Here is a 21,922-nt window from a genome sequence, read left to right as displayed (position 1 = left end):
TTTTCTGCTGGAGGAACTGTCATCAGAAGACGGATTAAGGGATTAGCTATTCTCTTCTTCAGAAAAATAAAACACATCTCCTAATTACACCTCTTTGAACATTTGTAACAGGATCTCAGATGACTGTATTGATGTAACAAAACATCCATTCTTCCTGAGACACTGTATGAAACAGAGAGCTGAAGCTAATTGACTGAATATATGTCGCTTTAATGAATTAATTTGCTTTCTTGAACTTGATCTACTATATAGCCAGTAGGGAGCTATCAGGCTACAGAAGGGTTTGGGTTTTTTCTGTGGCTTTCAGCGTGCCAGCTAGCCCAATGCTAAAAGTCTTTGGAAGCCAAAGACTTTCTGTGCATTAGTGATACTCCCTGAAGGCTGTAAACCCATGAAAGCGTATTTGTAATCCAGCTGTAAAGCTTTCTCATCTGTGCGAGATGTAACGTGGATAATAGTCGCTTTACCTAAGTTTCAGAAATGTCATGTGCAAAGAGTCACGGATGCGCTGGGCTATGCGCATTGGATACCTGTGGCTGTGGTGCACTGTAGCTACTTTTTTTTACTCTGTGTGTAATCATACTGCGTGTTGCATCTGGTTGGCAGATGGTATTTGTGGTAGCATCTGTCAGAGCCATAGTAAGTCATTTTGGGGTTCTCAGTGACCTTTGCAATGTAATGTAATGTAATCTTTGGGCTTCTTCCAGCTGCCATTACCTTTTGCAGACCCCCTCTGCCGTGGGCTTTTATTACTTATTTTAGATAGCGGCAGGAGCTCGTGGCCATTGCACCCCTTCAGGGCTTGCCCTGCTGCCTGGCAGCTCTGCTGGCCCTCTCTAGTGTCAACTGGTAAAAGAGGCAAATGTGGCAATGTGGTTTTGCTCCTGTAAAATTCCAATGCAGGAATTATTTCTCCAGTGGATGCTGTCACATTTGTCGTGTCAGCCTGCAATGCTTCTGCTCAGATCATGCTGTTGAAGCTATAGCTTTGGTCACGGTCTTGCCAGGTGCAAAACACGTGAACGTCCTTAAAAAGCTAAGGGAGAAGGAGTGCATGTCTGGTAGCTCTGTATAGCTTTACAAAAACAGAGGGAAAAAAGGAAAAATATCAGGAGGAGAGGCTAGCGTGTTCATCTCCTTTTTTTAATTCTTTTGACGCAGTCACAGCACTTATGTACTCGGTGTAATTTGAAGTCTGTTATTAATACCTCTGCGCACCCAGATATTGAGTTGGTGGCTGTGTGGTTTGTGTGTGAAGGAGCTGAGCAGTGACTTCTGCATCCCAGAAATGGAAATGGAGAGGGAGGAGGAGGCTGGGCTTTGCTGCATTTCCTGCGTGATTTGGGGCCAGTTGCTTTAGCTTTCTGTCCCTGACAGGGAAGGATGACTGCCTTCTTCCCATCCGCTTTCCTCCCGTACTGATAATAAAAGGGGAAGGATGATGTGGAGAAACTGGGACGTGGCAGTAGGGCTGCCCAGCTCAGAAAAGGCGTGTGAGCTCTAGTTTAACTGGTTTTGAAGCGTTTTGCTTGCAACTTATGTTTTATACATGCAACATTTTGTTTAAGCATGTCTTCCTTGAGGGACAGGATTAAGTCTGGTTTTCCACCTACGTCAATTTAAACTGCTTTCTAGGAAGCTGATGGAATTATGCCAATAGCAAGCCAATATAAGAGGAGGGATCGTAGATCTGTCCCTTCAATTGGACCTTTTCCTGCTGCTCCATCTTTTCTGAGCCAAGAATCATCTCAGGCAATAAATCATACTTTCTAACGTTTTTGTCACCCTGAAAAACTGGTCCTGCTTCAAAACATTACTTTGTGCTTATCTTCATTTTGGATTTCTGTTTACTGGTATTTATTATGTCGCAGACTTACAGTTCAGCATCCAAATTCTTACCAACAGATGGCAAGGCAGGATGCACAGGAGTAGTAAAATAAACAGGATAAATGCACAACTGCCCATATGTCTGAGACTCTGCTACACATTTATGACTTCAGAACAAAAGGTTGTTTGCTGTAGACAGCTCTAATGCCATGCAGGGCTTCTCTCTGTTTTCTGCCTTGCACTAAAGTGTGTCACTTCTTCGGCATATTTTGATCAGCTAAATTACAATGTAGTTTGTCCTCCCTCTTCTGCTCCCAGATCGTTATTGCCTTTATTTATTTGTCTTCACTCCAAAGGTACATCAGCTTATTTTACCTTAAATATTCTAGAGTGGAAGGTGGCTCTTTCCTGGCCTTTGGCTTGTGTTTTTTCTTTCAGAGTGGTGGTTTGCTGGTTTGCTGTGTGGAGAGGCACACAGAGGTGCCGGGGACCAAAGCAAAATTTGAGTCTGTGACTCTCCCTATATTGGGATTTATTATAATATTAATGATATGTGGCCCCTCTATCCTTTCAAAATAGCAGGCCTCAGGGCAAGCTGCCTGCAGGATGGATAGCCTGGCCCAGGCACACTTTAGCTAGATTTTCCTTTAAATCTGGGGGCATTTTTGCCAGTTGTTGCAAGCTGTGGGTCAAATGCAGCAAAATCATTGAAGCAGTTCTTGATTTAGCCTGGCAGATAGTCCAGCCCCTCTTCCTCTTCCTTCCCGTGGCATCCAGCAGTCTGAACATCTTTGTTCTCTTTCTCTTTTCCCCCCTCCTTGCTGAAATGTTTTAACTTTCCTTCTGTTAAAAAGGCACCTTCTAAATTAGCTTTTCAACAACAGTGCGAGAGTCTGCCTATAGAAAATTGGTAGATACTGCCCCAGGTAGAAATCCAGGATTTTTAATTTCCTTAACTCTCAAGCATCTCTGTGCCCTCCTGCCAATGAAAAAAAAAATAAAAATGTATGATCGTATACTTGTCAAAAAGGAAGAGATTGGAGTTATCACTTCTCTCCCTGTCTGACTTCATTTCCCATGTGTTTACGAGGCTCCTGCTTGGAGAACTTAGCAGCAGCGTGGTCAGTTCTTCTTCAGCAGAGCTGAGCCCCTTTTTGTCAGCCGTGGCGTGTGAAGGAGCACCACATTACAGGCACGCTGTCTTAATACGGAGAGGTGGGCAAAGGCGAAGCACGTTACAGAACGACAGGATTTCCTGCGCGGATTGCCAGACACTGATATGAATTAACCTCTCTTATTGTTCTTTTCCAAGCATTCCCCCTTTTAATTGCTGTTTTGGAATTGTGCCACTCAGTTCTGCCCTTTGAATGCGTCTCACTCAGCCAGTCCCATTAGCTCATTACTGCCAAATATTTCAAAGATATTCGGAGGCGACAAGCATCCCTGTCCGACTTGAGGGGTACCCAGGTCAGTGAGGAATTGCCACTCGCATTTAGCTGCCAGGGTGTTGGGGTTTTTTTCTGATTAGCTAATAACTGTTTTAAGCTTCTGCCAGTTCTGTGCCAGAGGTTTCAGATCAGTTTGCTCCCATTTATGTGTTTTAAATAATGCCATTTGGTGTAGAATATGTATGACTGAAAATTATCTCCTGTCCAAAAGTATAGCATTCAATAATGTTGGGATTGTTATTGTGTCTTACTTGCTTCCTAGAGGCATAGCTTATCTATTGTTGCTGCAAGGCATTAAAAAGGAACCATGACATGTCATAATTGTGACTTGAAATAGGATCTTGCCAGAGGTACATTGCCTAAATATAATCAAAGCTAAAATACGACTTATTGCATATACCTATCTTATGGCTCACTGAGCCATCAGCAATGGCTATTATCAGCGCACTAGATAATTTTTTTCTAAGAACTGCCATGCTGCTTTTTTGCTTTTTTTTTTTTTGAAAAAAAAGAAAAAAATCCCGATCCCAAAGCCCCTCCACGTGTGCATGGGCTGAGCCCAAGCCAGTGAACCTGGCAAGGGGCTGAGCCCGCTGGCTCAGCCTTCGGAGCTGCCTGCCCCGCGTTTGGCTCAGAGCTGCTCCGCGTCCCCCCAGCTCTGCCCGCTGTGAAAACACGGTTTTGTCTGTCAACAAAAGATCCTTTGAGATGATGGGGAATCTTTTCAGAGTGCGGCTTATGAACTCTCATCGTATTTCCAGCAAAGGTTTGTCTTTGAAGCTTACGTTGCGTTGGGAGTCAATAGGATTTCGGTTTTTAAGTTACTTAGGGGGTTCCAAAAATATTTATCCAAGGCTGTGCCGCTGTCTGCTAATGATGAGATTAAACATCCTGCGGTTTTCCTCGGTAGATTGAAGGTTTGCTTTGGAGGTTGGTGTGTGTTTCTCCTTTGCTGTGCACATTTTGCTGTACTCTCGTCCTTGCCTTTAGCGCTGGCAAGTGCAGACAGCTTGGGAGGTGCTTTGGGATCCTTAAAGATGCAAGACCTGAAATAAAGCATGTAGTATTCAGGGGTAATGCAAGGTGCTGTTTTCACAGCATTGCTTCTAATTATAGCCATTCAAACATCTCATTTGCAATGTCCCGTTCCAGTAGTGCTTATTAAAATAGAATCCTCTTTATAGTTTGGTAGAAAATCAGGAGAAAAAAAGAGTAGCTATCCCATTCCATCCAGTAGCTTTGAAAGAGGTTTACCATCATAACTTGCCTTCTAGGAATATTCCCCTTGTTTTTACTTGGAGTCCTGGTCTGATTTTTAATGACTTACTTTTTGCCTCTTGGTAGCCAATTCCCAACGACCTTTTCCTTACTTTATTTTGATTTCTGTATATAAATGGCAGTGTTCGAGCTGAAGACAGTCTTTGGCCACAGCAGCAAAACCCCACAGAGAAGGAAAAACAGGCCAGACATTTTCCACCTGCATTCGGAGTCGTACCAGGGCTCTGGCTGCGCAAAGCCAATACTTGCTCCACTTTGCAGGCTGGGAGGAGGCTCCGACACAGGATCTGCGCCATGGGCATGTGGTTTGGGATCAGGGCCAGACCCGGGCAGCCAGGACCACGCCGCCGGCATCTCCAGGCTGCGGCGCTGGCTGCAGCCGCTCCCGCAGGTTATCCCTGGTTCTGGCAGGGCTGCTGTGCCCCGGGAGGGCTGAGCAAGTGGTTGCAGCTGGCCAGAATATGGGTCTGCAGCTACTAATGCTGATTTTATAGCATTAATATGCACCTATTTCGGTGGCCAACTGGCACCGTGTTCAGCCTAAAATGTGTATGTAAGGCCTGTATTAAAAGAGGCATAAGAATTAGCGTGCATCAAACATGTCATTAGACACGTGCCTGATAGACATAATGTAGGATAATGAACATGATCACAAGAATAAATTAATAACTGAAAATATTTCTTATACATATGCACACTTAAAACAGGATAAGAACTAAGTGACACTTGTGTCACCAGTTTATAATTAAAATGCAGTGCTTGAATGTAAATGTAAGCTTCAATTAGCCAGCACGACCCTGCTTCCGGCTTTACTTCCCACTGAAAAGCAACGATAACAAGCTCACATTTATTATCAGAGTTTTTTCCTGGAGCTGTGCACTGAAACATGCTCACATCTGAGCCCTTTCACTGAAGACATTTTTTCGCTTCAGCAGTTTGGCATGCCATACAAAGGCTCTCTGATTTTTAGTGATGTTCACCTCCTCTTACATAAAAATGTTTTCTGTGCATATTATTTGGTTTTAGTTAAAGTCCAGGTGCACGGGTTACTGAAGAACCAAAAGGATGGCTCATCACATAGCACAATGGGTAATTATTGCTGAGCCTCACTGTACTACACAGACAAATCCTTTCTTGGAGCTCAGCATTGTAGCCGTGAGACAGAGAGAAAATACCTACAATCTAGCCCAAAGAGCTACAAGTGTAAGAATAGCTCCTCTATAAGCTATATGCTAAAGCTATATGCTTTGCCCATTTAATTTTTAACTATCCCAAGGGACAGAGCTTAACCATTTTGTTTAGAGATACTATTTTGCATTTTAATTTTACCAGTGGGAAGTTATGACATACATAAATTATGAGGTCCCCTGTTATCATCCCAAGAGTCTTTCTAGTTAGGCTTTTTGTAAAATGGTTAAATAATTCTCTGGATTTGGCCCGTGTTTAGCTGAGATTTATCTTGATGATGCAAGACCCAGACAAAATTCAGTGCTTGAGCTTCTGATTTCTTCCAGGCAGTCGGCTGTGCAACCTGTGTAGGCGAGAACTAAAACGAGGTGCCTTCAAAGAGCAACTCTGGAAATGCGTGTACTAGATGGGGAGCTGCCTATGTCACCTTGTAGGGGGCTTGGCTCCTGCTCATCTGTGTAATTTGGTTCCTTGGTCAGAAATAAGAACTTTCTGGTCTAGGACTTACCATCCTGATAATGTCTGTCATGTCTTGAGGACATGCTTGGGTGGGCAGTCTTGCGCCCTTCACATTGATCCACATGCAGACAAGGTGACGGGAATTGGAGTCCAAAATAGGCATGGGGAATGCCTTTCTTGACCAGTGCATAGGGCAGCTGGTGAAAGGGATACAAACCCAACCAGCCCCCAAATGGCAACATACAGCAGGAGAGCCTCACAATATATGCTTAGAGAATATTTCCTCTCTGATGGAGTGGCCCTAACGTCCACTTGTCTATCCTTTGCAATGCTCCCTCCAATATTTAAAGCAATTTCTATGGGTAGTATTCCTGCAATGGTGGTGTGGATGCCCAGCTGGAATAGCTCAGCTCCCAGCAGACGTATGTCCTTAGCTTTGGGACGGGCAACGGTGTGTGGTGTGGTCAGAGTCCCTAGGGACTCTTCTGTCTTAACAACTGCAAACCTCCTGGTTTGCCACCGGTGTTATCCACATGGGACAGGGTGACCTCTCCAGAAAGCCTTTCCAACAGCAGCAGCAATCTCTCTATATAGCGTTTAATAACTAACCATGGAGAAAATTACACTCTATTTAAAAGGCCAGGAAAATCGTCTTCAGTTTAACTCTGCTGACTTTGGGAGAATTACACCAAAAATGAGTTTTGTCTGATGTCCTTTCCCATACTAATGTTTAGTAGCTGGACTGAAAAAGCCTTTCAGAGGCAGATAAACAAGTCCAAATGGTGAAATATTCTTTTAATTTTCCTTTGCACACGTTATTTTAGGTGTAGCTTGGAACACTGCCCTTACGAGAGGCATCCCTTTAAATATTTATACGGCATCAATATGTAGTCACCCTCATACGTTTTTAATGCTACGTTCCTTCCTAAATTAACCATTAGGTAACCCCGTTCTATAGCTCTCCATATTTCGCGCTGCCTTTATGCTACCCTTGGAGTGTTATTTATTTATTTCACCGTGGAACAATGAAGATGTCAAGGCAAGGCCCAGGGGCACGGTGGAAATCGAATTCTTGGAGCTCCTCCACTGTTGCCATGGTGGACACGCACTCGGCAGCGCACTGTGCCGCTCCACAGGCCAAGGGGATTAAGAGCCCGGCTCCGCTGCTGGGCCGTGGCCGTTCACCACAGCTACAGCAGAGGGTTTTCATTTCTATAATTGCAGCTCCCAGGGTTGGAGGTTGAGAGGTTGAAAATATCGAAGCAAAACCCAGCAAAGAGGTGATGGTGCTGCTGATGGGTAAGAAGCACTGTCTGCATCCTGAGTTTCTCCCTGGGAGCAGCAGTTGTGTCTGTTGGGTTTCTAGATTTTCCAGAGGTGTTTCTCTTCCATTTCCACTGCCCATCCCTTGGTTCGTGTTCATTTGTACGATGCCACGGTATGCTGAGGTGATTAGGATGAAGACCCATACTGTCAAATATCTTCATTATTCGCTCAGCTCTGATTCAGGCTAAAAACCTGCAGATGAGTAGAAGTGTTGGCACAAGCTCCTTCGTGTGGGTTTTTATGAAGGTGGGGTTTCTGACTCCTGTTTAATTATACCACATCATCGTAGCAACGTGGTTTCTGCAGAAGCTGCTCATGGTTTGTTTCCCCTCCGGTTTCCATCTCTCCTGAGTGGAGCTAGGAGATTGCAGCCCCCAGAGCCCAGGGCCGAAAGCAGTAGCACGCCCCTGGCATGGTGGGGAGATTCCCCTCACTAAAAGGAAGTGTCAGCCAGCTGGGCAGGGCTTTCTACGGCCTGTTACGCTGAAAGAAAGAGTGAGATTTCCCTGCATGCTGCTTCCTAAAAAAAAGTTGCACCTTTTCGAGCTGAAATCCAGCCTTTCCTTCTCTTGCCTGCTAGCGGGGCCTTTCCCTGTATTTATTTTGTAAGCAAGAGCCTCAGTGAAGACAGTGAAGATTTTGCCTGAGGATATGGGGCTTGAGGAGCTACTGAAATGCCGTTGCCCTGGGTCGCTGTGTGTTGCAGACACAGACACAGGCTGCACCACGAGCACGCCCCTGCCCATGACACGGAGCTCGCCTCCTGCTGAAGACGCTGCTGAATCAGTCGGAGCAAGGATGTCAGTCTCCTCTGCCATATAAGAGGCTTCAGAAAAGCACAGGGCTGTTTTCTTATCTTCTGCGAGCCAAATCTGGTGTGATTGGGCTCCAGCCCTGGCTTGGTTTGCCGGGTTTCTAAACGTACGGGTAAAGGGATGCTGTTTGCTCCAAACAAAAGCCGCCTGGGTTTGGCATTCCCGCTGTGTCTCTCGCGAAAAGACGCCTGGCAGCGGCTGCACTACAGTGAGATTCTCTCCTCCAGCAAGGGAAAATTCTGCAGTTATTGAGGCTCTTCTTTTGGTTGCAGCAGTAATTTTTACTCCGTGTTTGCTGCAAATATGGTTAAGCTCTCTCTGTTTTGGAGGCAAGCAGTCAATGCATCTGAAGTGCATACTTGACATATGTTTCTTTTCACATGCTGTCCTCCATTCGTTGCATGTAGCAGATGCTCCGTTTACCACTTCAAATGTATTCTTATTTACTAGAAATTATTTTAGAAAATAGCTGTTTGGAACTAAACATTTCCAGCCCTTCTCCTGGGTGCTGGGAGCTCCTTTCTGCAGCTGTCCTGGGTGGCTACATGCAGATGTTGACAGGTTAATTTGCATTTGAAGAGCGGGCTGCAGAGAGCTAAGCAAGGCTTTTTCTTCCCTGCCTCTGAAGCCAGTCACTTAAACACTCCATGCCAAGTTCAGCCCCCGATGCTACTCTTTTTAATTAACTAGAGCAACATCCAAGCTGAGCTAGGCCCATTGTTAGCTGCCCATTTATGCCAGGGTTGAATTAAGCCCCCTGACTCTGTAAAAGAAAGGATTTTATTCTGCAAATTGATTGTACAACAGCGAAATGCAAGGACAGTCCTAACTCACAGCGAGGCAGTGTGCGCAAGCTGGTTTGTCTGATTTCCACCACATAGACTTGCTCCCAGAAACTGCAGGCCCAAACCTTCCAGCTGAGGGCTCTGGTTTACCTGGCTGATACACACCACTGGAGTCAGAAACGTTTTAGTAAAAAGGATTTCCTGCTATCAAGAAAAATGCACAGCCTGCACTGCTTGATCCTTCTTCCTGGAGAGTCTGCTTTCTTGTATGTTTTTTTTTTTTTTTCTTTTCCCTTTAAAATAAGATTGCATGAAGACTTTCAGGAAAAAGTCACAAATTTAGACTTGACTCTCTTCCATCAATAAAGAAAGGTACAAGTCTTGATCCACAACCCTGTTGTCATCCTCTAGAAGCTGTTGCTCCAGGTCTTTCATGTACATGATCCATTGACTCAAAACGTGATTTAATAGAGACCAAAAACTTCCCTGCTACAGCACATGGAAGAGCTAACATCCAGAGAGCTGTAGCCCTGTCGCGATGAAGACATACATTTTGCTTCCTCTTCATCTTCTTTTCTTTCCTTTAGATGTTACAAAGCTATCAAGGAAAGACACATCCAGCAGGTATCGGAGCACTGAACTGAACCTGCAGAAAAATGGAAAGGCATAATTAAGGCTGTCTTTTTTTTTTTCCCCCTTCCCTCCCCACCCCCCCTCCCCCCCAACATTAATTTCACTGTGCTTCTATGCTTCCCTGCCATGACCCTTCTAGGATCAGCTGTGGGCAGATGCTGCTCTCACTTCTCCCCCATAATCTGGATTTCAACAGTTTTCCAGTTTCCTGCCACTGGTCCTTTTACATCTGCATCCAAGATTGCTGCACATCCCCCCTGTCAAAGCTGCCATGGGGACAGAGCTGCCTATTTGAAATTTGGCGGTTTCGATGTCTATGCACAGCCGTTACAGCTCACACTAATAATGCACTGAACTCAGGTTGCACTTTGGAGCATTAGTGGCAAAAATCTCTCTGGTTGCAGCAGAGCACAAATTAATTCATCGCCCAGAATTATGCTTGGGTGCAGTCCATTGGACCACTGTCACGATGTGTTTTCTTTAAGACAAGCATTTCTTCCAGTCCATTTGTGTCAGACAAGAAGCTTTTCTTATAGATACCTAATTTTTTTGTTTACAACAAAATAAGGGGAGGGCATAGGCATGAAGAACTCTGCTGTTAGACAGATTTCTGCATGATTCAGGTACCCATGGCGACATGAGATCACTCCGCATTGTCACCAACACAAGAACATTACCTTATACAAGAATAACTAAGAACAGAATTTTTGACCTTCAAGATTTTCTTATCTAGAAATATTATAACTGGATAGCAACACCACACAGCTTGTCAACCAGAAGAAATAAAAGAAAAACAAAACTAATTTAAAACCCCACAGTGGCAGTGGAATAAATTCATACATTTATCATTTGAGAGGTTCCCATTGCTCCTGCAACTTTTCCTGCAAGGTTTAAATTACTATATTATTTTTTTTAAACATTATGTTTACTCTCCTAAGAATAGAATACAATTTACAGACCCTCATAAGGATGAAAAAGCATTTTCCTTTTGTGCTTTAGCTCACACAGTTAATGCGCACAAACCTGCACCTTTTAGCTTTCCGAAACCTCACTTCATACTGACAGATGGAATTAATTCAGTATTTACAAATTTACTTCAAAATCCTGCAGAGAAGAAGGTTTATTACTTTTACTTAAGAAATGCCACATGTCTCAGGGTTTGGGACAGGACTTTACCTGGGCTGATCCAAGGGGCAGGTTCTTCACAGCACTCACACATGCAGCCGCTGCTGCCAGCCCCAGGCACAGAGAGATTTGCTTGAGGAAAGATCCGTACGGCGAGGAAATGCTGAAGGAGGATCTAAGCTTACCTTAGCAGCTGGCAAGAACCTAGGAAAACGAAACTCACTATCATCAACTGCAAGTATTGCAGATTTTACCTTTGAAGGCAGGGAGTGATTTTTAAGCAGCATTTTAACTCACACGTACATAAATTATTTCTAGTGACTTGCTGGGAAACAGCAGCCTGCGCCTGGCTCAGATTGCGCTTACACGGGGCTAGCGTGTGACCAGGCAGCCTGCCCGTGCCAAACTTGTGCACACTCCTGCACCAAATCCCCCTGTGGGTGCGGTTCCACAACCCAGGGACATGCTCTTGCTGTCCCTGTCCCCAACCCCTGCACAGACCTGCAAGGAACGGCCACAGTCTGGGGCCCGTCCACCTCGCCGAGGCCTGAGCCGTGGTTCATTGCCGACGGAGGCACGGGTGGAGGCGAAGCACGGTCCCCCGGGAGCACGGTGGGATGGGGACGCGTGACTCAGGCGCGGCTGAGTCACAGCCCCCTGTGGCTTCTCCCGTGATGGGAACGGTTCAGGCACCGCCGCGCAGTCAGGATCGCGCTTGAAGTCACGATCCAGATCGTTGCGCTCCGGAGCATCGTTTGCTTTGCGGGGAGAAAGCGCCTTGCTGGAAAGGAGGCTGCGCCGGGGGAAAGCAGCTCCCAGGTTTCCACCCGCAAGAGCACTGCTAGGGAAAAAGGAAAAATAAAATAAAATATAAAATAAAATAAAATAAAATAAAATAAAAACACCTTTAAACTGCACGGGGACAGTGGTATCTCTACTGGGCCCCTCGGAAGCCAGGGGAGTTACACCTGCAGAACAAGAAATTCTCCGGGTCACAGGGCGCCTAAGCTCAAATCGCCCGAGGCACACGGAGCTGTGCGCGGCAGAGCGTTCACATCTCCAGGCAGCCTGGCTCCTCTGCTCCACAGGGCTTCAGAGCAGATCTTCAGAGAGATGTAGGTGTTGCTATGCCTAAAAGGTAGATGCCCAGCTTACAAACCCAGGTGCCCTGCACAATAAACGACAGCAAAGAACTGCGCTCAGGAGCCAGACCCAGATCGAGATGGCATCTGACCCTACAAACCCGCAAGGCCAGGGTTTGGGTCCCATTCTAGGGGATGGTCATCACTTCGGGAATCGCCTGGATGGCATGTATCCCCAGGGGCTCGCTGGCTTTAGAGTTAAATGACACCTCCAGATCCTTGCCCTCCAGGAGGCTTTGCAGGCCCACAGCCTGGCAAATCCACTCCGTGGCTCATTAGTGATCTATAATCACCGGGACGAGTCTCTGAGAGCTTAGGAGAGAAAGACCTGATGCGTCGGCAGCGCTGCGTGCAGGAGAGCTGCTGGAGCTGATGTTTCGACACGCCAAGTATTTTTAGAGCCATCCTATGGTGCAGAATTTTTAACTTCCATTTCACAGACCTTGAAGCCTGGCAAACTTTCATTAACATTTGATGCCTTGAAGTCACGCAAGGTTTGGGGGAAAAGGGAGGAGAAAGAGGAAAAAGAAACCTTTCTGGAGCACGTAGTTTACAAAGTTGTTGTGGAGCTTAGGAAAAAGCCTCCTATCACCCCTCTCCGTGCCAAGTGCTTTTAAAGTGACCAAGCCATCCAGAGAGCAAAGCCAGAATCCCAAACCACGGCTGTGTGGGGAAGTCCCGATTAATTAAAATCTAATTTACGTTAACATGTTAAATGCCTGGGATATCTCTGGCCCCTGGGGATATTCAAGCACTTTTTGAAGAGAAAGAGTCCCACCTTGAAAGGATTATGCCTCTCTTCTTTGTCCACTATTAGACAACTTTGATACTACAGGACTCTTTGGCCCAGAAATCCCCGAATTACTTATAAACCATCATGCCTACATACTAGAAAGGAGAACCTGGGACATGGAGCAGTTAAAGGCTTGCTGATGGGAAGACGAAGCTTCAGTCTCCCAGTTCCATTGCACCTGCTGCCATTTCTGCTCAGCTCAAAGTAAAGGTTTTTTACCCAAATTTATGCATGGGGATAACAGTTCTTCCATGGCTACAAGGCAAACTTTCAATGGGAAAATAAATTACCTGAAACTTTATCCCCCCCCCCCCCCAATACACATTTATACACACATCTACATCTCTTTGCACACAACTGAGATTTCTCACAGGCTGCAGGAATGGGAAGAGGAGACATATTTTTGTCTCCTTGGCAAAAATACATTGGCAACGTATCACTGAGCTGTAAAGATTGAGTAAGAACCAGAATGAGGCCCCGATAAGAGATGCGGGCGTTGGAAAACTGCCCTTCGGTTGCCTGTGCCTCTCTGCCAGGACAACTGCAGGGAAGGGGACACGAGCTGCTGGGGGGCTTATCATAGGGACCCCGAGTGCCCGTATGGCTGCTGTGCAGCTCAGCCCTGCGTCACGCCAGATGGGTGTCTGAAGGGGAGAGGAGCTGTAAATCCCTCCCTGAGCGTGGCTCAGTTCCCAGGCAGCCAGAGCCGCTACGTACCTCTTGGGAGAGCTCGCCAAGGTGGTGAGAAGCTGGTCTGCTCCTGCTTTCAAATCTCAGGAGGAAACACAGTCCCTGAGATGCTGTAGTAAAAGGGCAGGCTCTAATTCTCACAGGTGCAATGCTTAGAAATTCAAGTCTAATTAACAATCAGCCCTACCTAGTGGTTTCTGGTGGATGTTCCGTACCTTTGAGGTGCTGGAGGGAGAAGGAGGGTTGTGGTGGAGCCGGTAGCACAGCAGCCTAGTGGCGAGGCATGCGGGGCACCTGCCTGTTGATAATTCTTCCCAGCAAAAGGAAAACTCCATTTTTCTCCTCTCAGCTGTGAACCTTCCCAGTCACTTCCCTGCCATCCTAGGACACAAACAGCTGTAAGCATTTCCAATTACAATGGGAGACGTGCCTGATGCTGATAGGGGCTGGGACTTTGCAATACATTGTTTAAAATCCAGTCTGAGATCCCAGATTGGCTTGCCCAGAGCTACTCCCACCATTATCCTTCCCCAATAAAGGTAGAGATGTCGCATAGTAAAATGCAGTCTGAAGTACTGAAAGAGGGAAGAATGGAAACTCAGAATTCTCAACAATAAAATATTCATGCATCTGTGCTTTAGTGCATTGTAATTTTGCATGATATGCTTTGCTTTTCAAGACTGACTAGATTAAGGCACTTCTGATTCATTAAACACATTTTCCCAAATGCTGTTTCTACAAATGTTGTCGGGCCATTGTGCTTAGTGGTATTTATTAGCCAGTGTAACAAGGAAGTTACATCTTCCACAAACCTGAGAGAAACCCACTTAAATGTGTTGCTCAGTCTCAGCAGAAGAGAAAACAGTTCTAATGAATAATTAAAGCTTTAAGAGGTCATGCTGCTTTTGCAGTCTCATTTTTATTTGTCACTGTTTCACTTGCATTAGGAAATAGAAAGTTTCAGGCGCAGGATCCAAATCAAATCTGTTCTGCTTGTGTTCATTTAAACAGACCTACTTGGTAGCTGTCTCCATTTTTATTTATTGGGTCATTTGTTAACTGTAAGTATTTAAAACAATCCCGGGAATTATGTTTCAGGCTCTTAATTTTCATCAGGCCCTGGCTTTGCGCCTGCCCGCCCCTTTGGCAGCACTACGAGCCCCAACCTCGGCGGTGCCCGCACGGAGCCATGCAGGGAGGTGAGTGCAGGCAGAGCGGCGCTCAGAGAGGACCCAGGTCACCATATGGTCCCTGTCTCTGCAGGCACCACCAATCTGCCAAGCTCCCACTCTCCTCCTAGGCCCTCTCCTCGTCTCCAGCCACCCACCACCCTCCTCATCTCCTCAGCTCTATCTCCTCCACTTCCTTTCCTCCTCCTCTGCAAAGCACCCCCCTTTCTGCCCACTCTGCCCCAAAGCGCTCCTTCTCCTCCTCCTTTTTCAGCTCACTTTCTCCTGCCCCAGGTCTTTATTCTCACAGAGCTGCTCATCGTTTTCCCACCCTCGCAAGGTCCCCCTGAGGGACAAGCCTGCCCTGTCCCATATGTGAAGTGGCCCAGCCACAGCTGCACCCTCCACTCTCCTGCTGCTTACAGGCCTTTTCCACTAATACCTCATGCAGATGGTTTTGAAACCTTTGCCTTGAGTTTCCCAAAGCCAGCCATCAGCAGGACCTGGCAGTTACACCCCTTTCTCCTAACCTTTAGATTCCCCGTTGTCATCATCTGCCTTGTTTCAGTCCCGCATCACTGATTGTGCATGATCAATCTCTAGAGGTTTTGCTTCTATGTATAACTCAACAAGCTGGCATAGAAACGAGGAAGACATGCTCCAAAATGAATTCACATCCAACTCAAGGTCGCAGCATTATGAAGACGGGCATATTGCAAACATTGCCTTCATCTAAAGTGATTTATGTAGTGAAATACCCCTATTGCTTCTTCAATATCCAAATGTTTTTCTAAATGCCATCATCTTATGATGACTCTCCATGGACTGAAGAGACAGGGGAAGATTACCTGATTCCAGGAGTGTCCAAATATTCTGCATATTCCCAACATTAAACTAATGAGCTTCTTTATCACTACTTTCCAATGTAATCTTCTAATTTTTTTCCATGAAAAACCTTTGTGGTGTGTGAACAACCTGCTCCCACAGAGCTGAGCAAAGAAGAGCCAGAAGAGTTCAGTTCCAGACACAAAGTTAGAGACATTCACTGCTGTTAGAGTAGACAATTGCTGATTGTAAGCAGAGAAGTAATTATGTGATGCCTTGTAAGCTTCTGCTATATTAGGAGATAGCACAAGAAGAATGAATAATATGAACCATTTTCCTAATGACTAGATCTGGAGAGTTTTCCCATTACAGAAGTTGTCAGGTGCATCCTTACCCAAAACACCCCCTCCAAGGATTACTGGGGTCCTCATTCTGGAGAGCTGTTTCTTAAATTTTAGACCTCTGTATGACAACTGAAAACGCTGTCTGTTGCAAAATGAAGGAACCTGAAAAAAGGCTTAAGAGGATCTAAAAGTATGAATTAAGAATGAGAAGACAATCACTCAAGGCTCTACATGTCTGAAAGTTGAGGTTGCAGAAGATACAGGGGACAAAACATCACACATGCTGGGCGTGTTTCATCTAGTTCAAGAACAGTATTTATTCCCCAGATGTGACCTTGACTATGTCTCAAATTATAAATTCAGCAGGGACTTTGGTGAATGTCCATTTCCTTAAATTCCTCCCCCAGGTAGTGATGAGCCATGATACAGGCTTTATAGACATGCTGTGATTGTAAGAGGTGAGACCATCAAGCCCTGGTTGATCACCATGTTAATGAGGGAGAACTGATGGCATACTGAAGTAAGGGAAACCAGATGGATGAAAACCAAACTATCCCTTAAGGGAAACTTGATTCCAATTGTGCCAACACAGGAAATAAGCACAGTTTGACAATGTGAAAATAAACACGATTTGTCATTTTGCAGCATCTGAACGCTTCATCAGACAGAATGACTATCTGTTCTCAGAATTGCATCCAGTAAAATTTGGCATTTCAGCCCTCTTGTAATGATTGATAGACTGGCAGCAAACTGCCTGAATGAGCAGCCTTAGTACCAGTGAGTGTATGCCAGGGTCAAGAGCACTGGGGAGAAAAGTAGGTTTGGGTCCAAATCTAGATGCATCTGAATCGTAGCTAGCACGTAGGCCAGCACAGCTGATTTCCTGCTGCTGTCTAAGGTGTTGGAGCTATGATGGCCACCGTGTAGTTACAGCTGTGAATAACAAGTCTCTGATGCATTGTGCCAAAAGCACTATTGACAAGTACCTCTTTAAATTAAGGCATTTGGGATCAGAATGTAATAAAGAGAAGGAAACTCCTTGGAGATGGACTTGCTGGGTGAAGATGCTCACCTGAGAAGCCAACGCCAACCCCTGACGTCTTAGACCAATTTTAGCCAAGGTAGAAAAGCCAGCTACAAAACTCTAATGGGGGTTTCTAGCCAAGCTCCAAATCATTTTAAAAGAACTATTATATGAGCCACCCAGAAGCAGCTTTGGCAAAGCAGCAGTGGAGCAAAGTATGGAAATAAGCAGTGAGACAAATTTCTGGGCTGCCGGGCTAAAGGACTGCCACATGAGATGCGGGACGAGACGAGGTGTGAAGGCAGAACACAGAAAGTGTGGGGCGTTGTGGTATATAGAAAAGCAGACATAGAAAAGTGAGTTAACAGCCCCATGACAGCTAGAAACGTTGACAGTCTCTTGGGACCGAGCCAGGCATGGGAACACTCGCTGTGGCAGGGCTAACAGCTCTGATTCTAAAAAGTTCCTCAAACACCGTAACCAACGTTGCTCAAAAAAAATCATGTTATACCCAGGATACGGAATTGCCCTTATATTCCTATGCAGATACAAAATGCAACCTGAACATCAGGGCTGAAAGCATGTCAGTGATTCTTCCTAGAAAACAGATTCCTTCCCTCGGTAAGGTCCATAAAAAGGAGCAACAACAAAAAAAGACTAAAATAAGCTACAGAACCCCCTAAAGCTTCCCCCAATTTGCTGTCGAAGAAGCAGCACAAAAGGATATAGTTAATAAGGAAAAAAACTGCAAATAGTAGTAAGAAGGCTGTCAGCATTGTACGGGAGTTTCTGGGGTGGAATAATCCATTACACTATTTCATCTGCAGCTTGGCTAAGGAAAGGCAGCTGGGAAAGGAACAGGAGCATTGCTGAATAACTTCAGTCATGACTTCTGTGGCCAAAATGCTGGCTTATGAGAGGAACACTCGAAGAAAATGGAAATGAAGTAGCACAAAACAACGTGTAACATACAATCAAATCTTATCTACTTTGCTGCTGTCCTACATTTCCCCAATACTATTGGTATTCACTGTGGCAGTACAAGGACACTTAGTACTTTTGGCAGCAGTTTTGTAATGACTGAAGAGAATTCAAAGGACAGCAGCCAGACACTGTGATGTGTTTTATTAGCTCCCAGATGTGCAGGTGAGGTGAATCTTCGGGAAATGAGTTTCGCTGCCACAGATTTCCTAACATCACTCAAGGTCTCAAATAAAATCTCATAATGGAACAAAAGGCTGTCGTAGAATTTTAAAGAAGTCCTTGGCAAAGCGTCATTTCTGCATCTGTTCATGTTGTATACAGACATACAAATCCACAACATCTTTGATATTTACCCAGCTGAAAACAGAAGGTCGGCTGCTGAGGCTGTGTATACCCGCGTGAATTAAAACCATCCGAGCCTCTGTAGGCACTTGCCTGGATGCCTTCTGGTGTAGGTACTCCAGGATCTGGGGATGCTTTACTAGGTTGTACACATGGTATTTGGTGCATTATGTCCTGGATTGCAGCATGAACGAATTTGCTCAATGGGCAACTAGAAGTGACCACGCAACAGCAGATGTCTTCACCACACAAGTGAGATGTGGTCTCCTATATGCCTAACTTCTTTGGGCAGTGGTGAGCATCACCAATGTCTGGAGGACATCGGTTAAGATGCCACATTTGGGCCATGGGAAACTCAAGGGTGTTAGAAGAGAACAGGGTGGGTCACGACACAAAGGCCATCGTGCCCAAGCAAGAACCTCGCCGGTTGCTATTTAGGGCTTTGAAATCGGCACCCAAGTCAGCAGGGATGGCTCTTCAGAAATGTGGAGCATGAACTCTACTGCATTGTGAGACTGTTGCAGAAAAAAGCAATGCAAGAAATAGAGCAGCACATCCTTCGTTCTGCAGGGGTACAGCGAGAGGAGAAGCTGTGAGCTGCCTCCGTTTCCAACAGAGAGGGCTTTAGCTGGGAATTGTAGAGGAGCACCAAGAAGAGGAAACAGGATGTGACAGTGCAGACAGGCTGGTGAGAGGAGCTGATAATGTCCTGGAGTAAATACTGGTGGCATAAGGCAGTCTTTTTTCTCATAGAGAGTGTATGATAAATGCAGAGTGGAGCATTAATTACTATAGGGAGGTAAGAAAAGTGGAGTGAGGCTAATGGTAAAGCAACTAGTAGCTATTCACGTGGCATTGAGGGGAGGGATGAAAAGCAGTGAGCAGTGGAGCGTCTGCAGGCAGCACCAGGGGGGACTGCAAAAGGGGGAAATTCATGTCATAGCAGAAGATAGAAAAATAAGAGACTCGAGGAGGAGTTCTACTTTGCCCACCAGACAACTGAAAATAGATCAAAAGCAGAACCCAAAGGGTTTGTTAGAGCTGACAGCTCTTAAGGAAGAAAGTGGGGCAAATTTCATACATTTCAACATTTTTGAACCATTTTCTTTTTGCCCAGAAAGTAAAGTAGGAGCAAAGAAAGGGAGAAGACCCAATTCAGATATCACCATTAGTAGGTGAGACACAACTCTGCGTCCACAGCACTGACACCAGAATCTGGCCCTTCATCCCTGCTCCTTAAAAGTTAGCAGTTCAGCTCCCCACAATGAGAAATAAATGAGTTATCCATCTTTTTAGGTCCCCAGCATTTTTCTGAAAACAAGCCCTACCCTGGCAAAATATGACAATAACCCCAGGTACCAGCAGTGCTCCTCATCAAATTCACCTTTGGGAGGAAACAAAAATACGAACTGTCAAATGGACAAAAATCTCCCTGACTGTCAGGACTCAGGAGGTGTCAGCCAGCATCTGTCTCAAAAACAAGCTATACTTCCAAGTTTCCAGCTTCCCCAGGATCTCGCAACAGCCAAAGTCAGACACCCAATAAATGGGTATTTAACCTCCCAAGGCTTCTAGCACTGCTGGCTCCATCCTCTTGGTGATGAAGGCAGCGGTACAGCAGCAATGTGGGGTAGCAAATTCACGCGGGGTGTGTTTTGCACACGACCTGCATCAATACTTCATGATTTCTTCTGCAATAACAGCATTAAGCATCCTCTGGCAGAGGCTCACAGGAGCCCTGCTTGCTCGAGTAACTTAAGGACAGACCTGTGAGATTGTCAGCAAACAGTGGGAGACAAATCATCAAACTCTGGACAAATTAACATAGAAAGTGTTGATTTACAGGAAGAAAAAATCTAATTCTATTCCCTGTGGGCTGTGTGGAGAGCCCGAAAATTGCCCCTGTTTGACCACAGGGCAGGTTTTGAAAGTACAAGGAGGTGCACCACCCATTCCTCTTTACAGTGGTTATCTTATGACTAGAAACGAAGAGAAAAAAAGGTTAATTCAGCAGCAACATTTGCCATTGTGTGTCAGCCCAGTGAGGCAGAGGGGTTGTGCTGGTAGAAAATCAAAGAAATGAACACAGAGCACTGATAGATGCTGTACTGCAAATTTTGCGGAGAGGAACGTTTTTGGCATGTCTGCTCTCCTTTGCTCACTATTGCTCAAATCACACTGCAAAAGATTTCAGAACTTGTCAGCAGAGAAGTCTTCCTAAGGAAACGACCACAGAACTGCTTCTGTTCTCTCCTGGCAGCGTCCGGCCCTGACACGCTCTCGCTCACTATAAATAGAGGTTCTCCACTTCTGTCAAGGGAAGCGCAAAGCCATGCCATTAAGGAAACCCAGTCCCGTGTGGCTTTGCTCAGGTGGACACTGCCTTCAAGCAACTTCAGTTACAAAAGCCCCGCTCTGCCTGTAAAACAGAGGTACGGGCTGTGGTGCTGTTGGTCAGACTGCTCTGTGCTGATAAGTTCTGAGAATTTGTCATCAAAACACTCAGATATTGCAGTGTTGCAGTAAATCAGGCTAATGGTCTGCTCTAGAACCGAAGCACAGTGTTTAATCACAGAATAAATGCAACAGGCAGAGCTAGTGGCCCAAATTTCCAGTGGTTCCCTGCTAATCGCCTTATGTTTAATACACAGCCAGCTCCTTGAAGCTTGTATCTGTTGTAACTGGGAACACAGGCTGGCAAATGATCTTGAAAACAATTTCCTTACATATCTTCAAGCCATCCCAGAAGACCCCCATTTGCGGGAAAGAAATCAGCTGCTCAGTGTGGTTTGGGGCTGGCCGGGCGCCTGGTGTGCCTACCTGCCTGCAGGTAATCAGTGCAGCCACACAAGCACTCCTGCCCTGACATTCATAGCACTCATTCCATCTCCAGACCCTCCCTAAGGAGAAAACTCTGCCTAACTCTATTAATAGTGTGCACGGGTGTGCTCTCGGTATCTGTAGCTGCTCAAGACCTACAGGAATGTGGCACGTTGACAGGAGAGAGTTTGACCCAGGGAGGCAGCAAATGCCTGGTGTCCTGTGAGAAAACCAGAAAGGCTTCTCAAAGAAATCCCCAAACTGCTGTTACCCTGCACAGTCTTACCACCAAAGGCGGCCGAGATGGCTGATAGATGAAATGGTTAATGAAGCAACAGCTCTGCAGAAGCTGTTGATGGAGGAGGCAGCAGCTAGACCCATCTATCCTCATGTGTCTCCCACCGCTATCAGATATCGCCTCCCGAAAGCTCGTGCTCAGAGCCGGGAGACGGAAATTGCTATTGACAGAAGTACCCCGCAGACAAGGTCCTCTGCTGCAAAGCTGCTAGCATCTTGCTTGGTGGAAACCTATTTTAAATGACAACAGAACGCTATGTTTTGGAAAGACCTCGCTGGGTACAGTTTTCAGGATTGGAGGGGGGGGGGCGGGGAATAAAAGTACAGCCTTGACAAATATCTTCAGACATTTAAGCACTCTATCTTCCAGTGCTGATTTGTGCAAACACTTCCAGGGCATCGGGGAGTGTTGTCACTGACAAATACTAACCACGGGAAATGGCTGTTTGAAAGAAATGGCCGATAGTATGACCAGCAATGATGAGATCATGTAATGCATCCGACATTAGGAAAAAAAGTTTAGTCAAGCTTGCATCCTACAGCATTAAACATTGCTCACAGTGATCAAAACATATAACCCCATCGAACACTTCTGCAACAGTACAGGC

At 45.7% G+C, this 21,922-nt stretch overlaps 2 protein-coding genes across 4 annotated transcripts in view; one reads left to right on the top strand and one right to left on the bottom strand.

The window, feature by feature from the left end:
* The window catches only part of CACNG4 (calcium voltage-gated channel auxiliary subunit gamma 4), a 40,321-nt gene that overhangs the window by 5,542 nt on the left and 12,857 nt on the right, over positions 1-21,922 (top strand). The window lies entirely within an intron of this gene.
* LOC310884115 (uncharacterized protein) overlaps positions 9,574-21,922 on the bottom strand; it is a 36,845-nt gene continuing 24,496 nt past the window's right edge. The window contains exons 1-4 of one of the 3 annotated variants that reach the window (XR_014574032.1): positions 13,537-21,605; positions 11,386-11,725; positions 10,936-11,088; positions 9,574-9,772 (exon numbers count right to left, since the gene is read on the bottom strand). The gene's annotated coding sequence lies outside the window, so the exon portion shown is untranslated. Of the gene's footprint in view, positions 9,773-10,935; positions 11,726-13,536; positions 21,606-21,922 lie in introns of those variants that run through there. The other 2 variants (XR_014574033.1, XM_083805461.1) reach the window with 2 other exon arrangements.

The sequence above is a fragment of the Anser anser genome (genome assembly GCF_964211835.1).
Source record: "Anser anser genome assembly, chromosome: 19".
Lineage (NCBI taxonomy): Eukaryota > Metazoa > Chordata > Aves > Anseriformes > Anatidae > Anser > Anser anser.
Note: the sequence above shows the minus strand (reverse complement) of the source record. Positions and strands in the feature narration are given on the sequence as shown.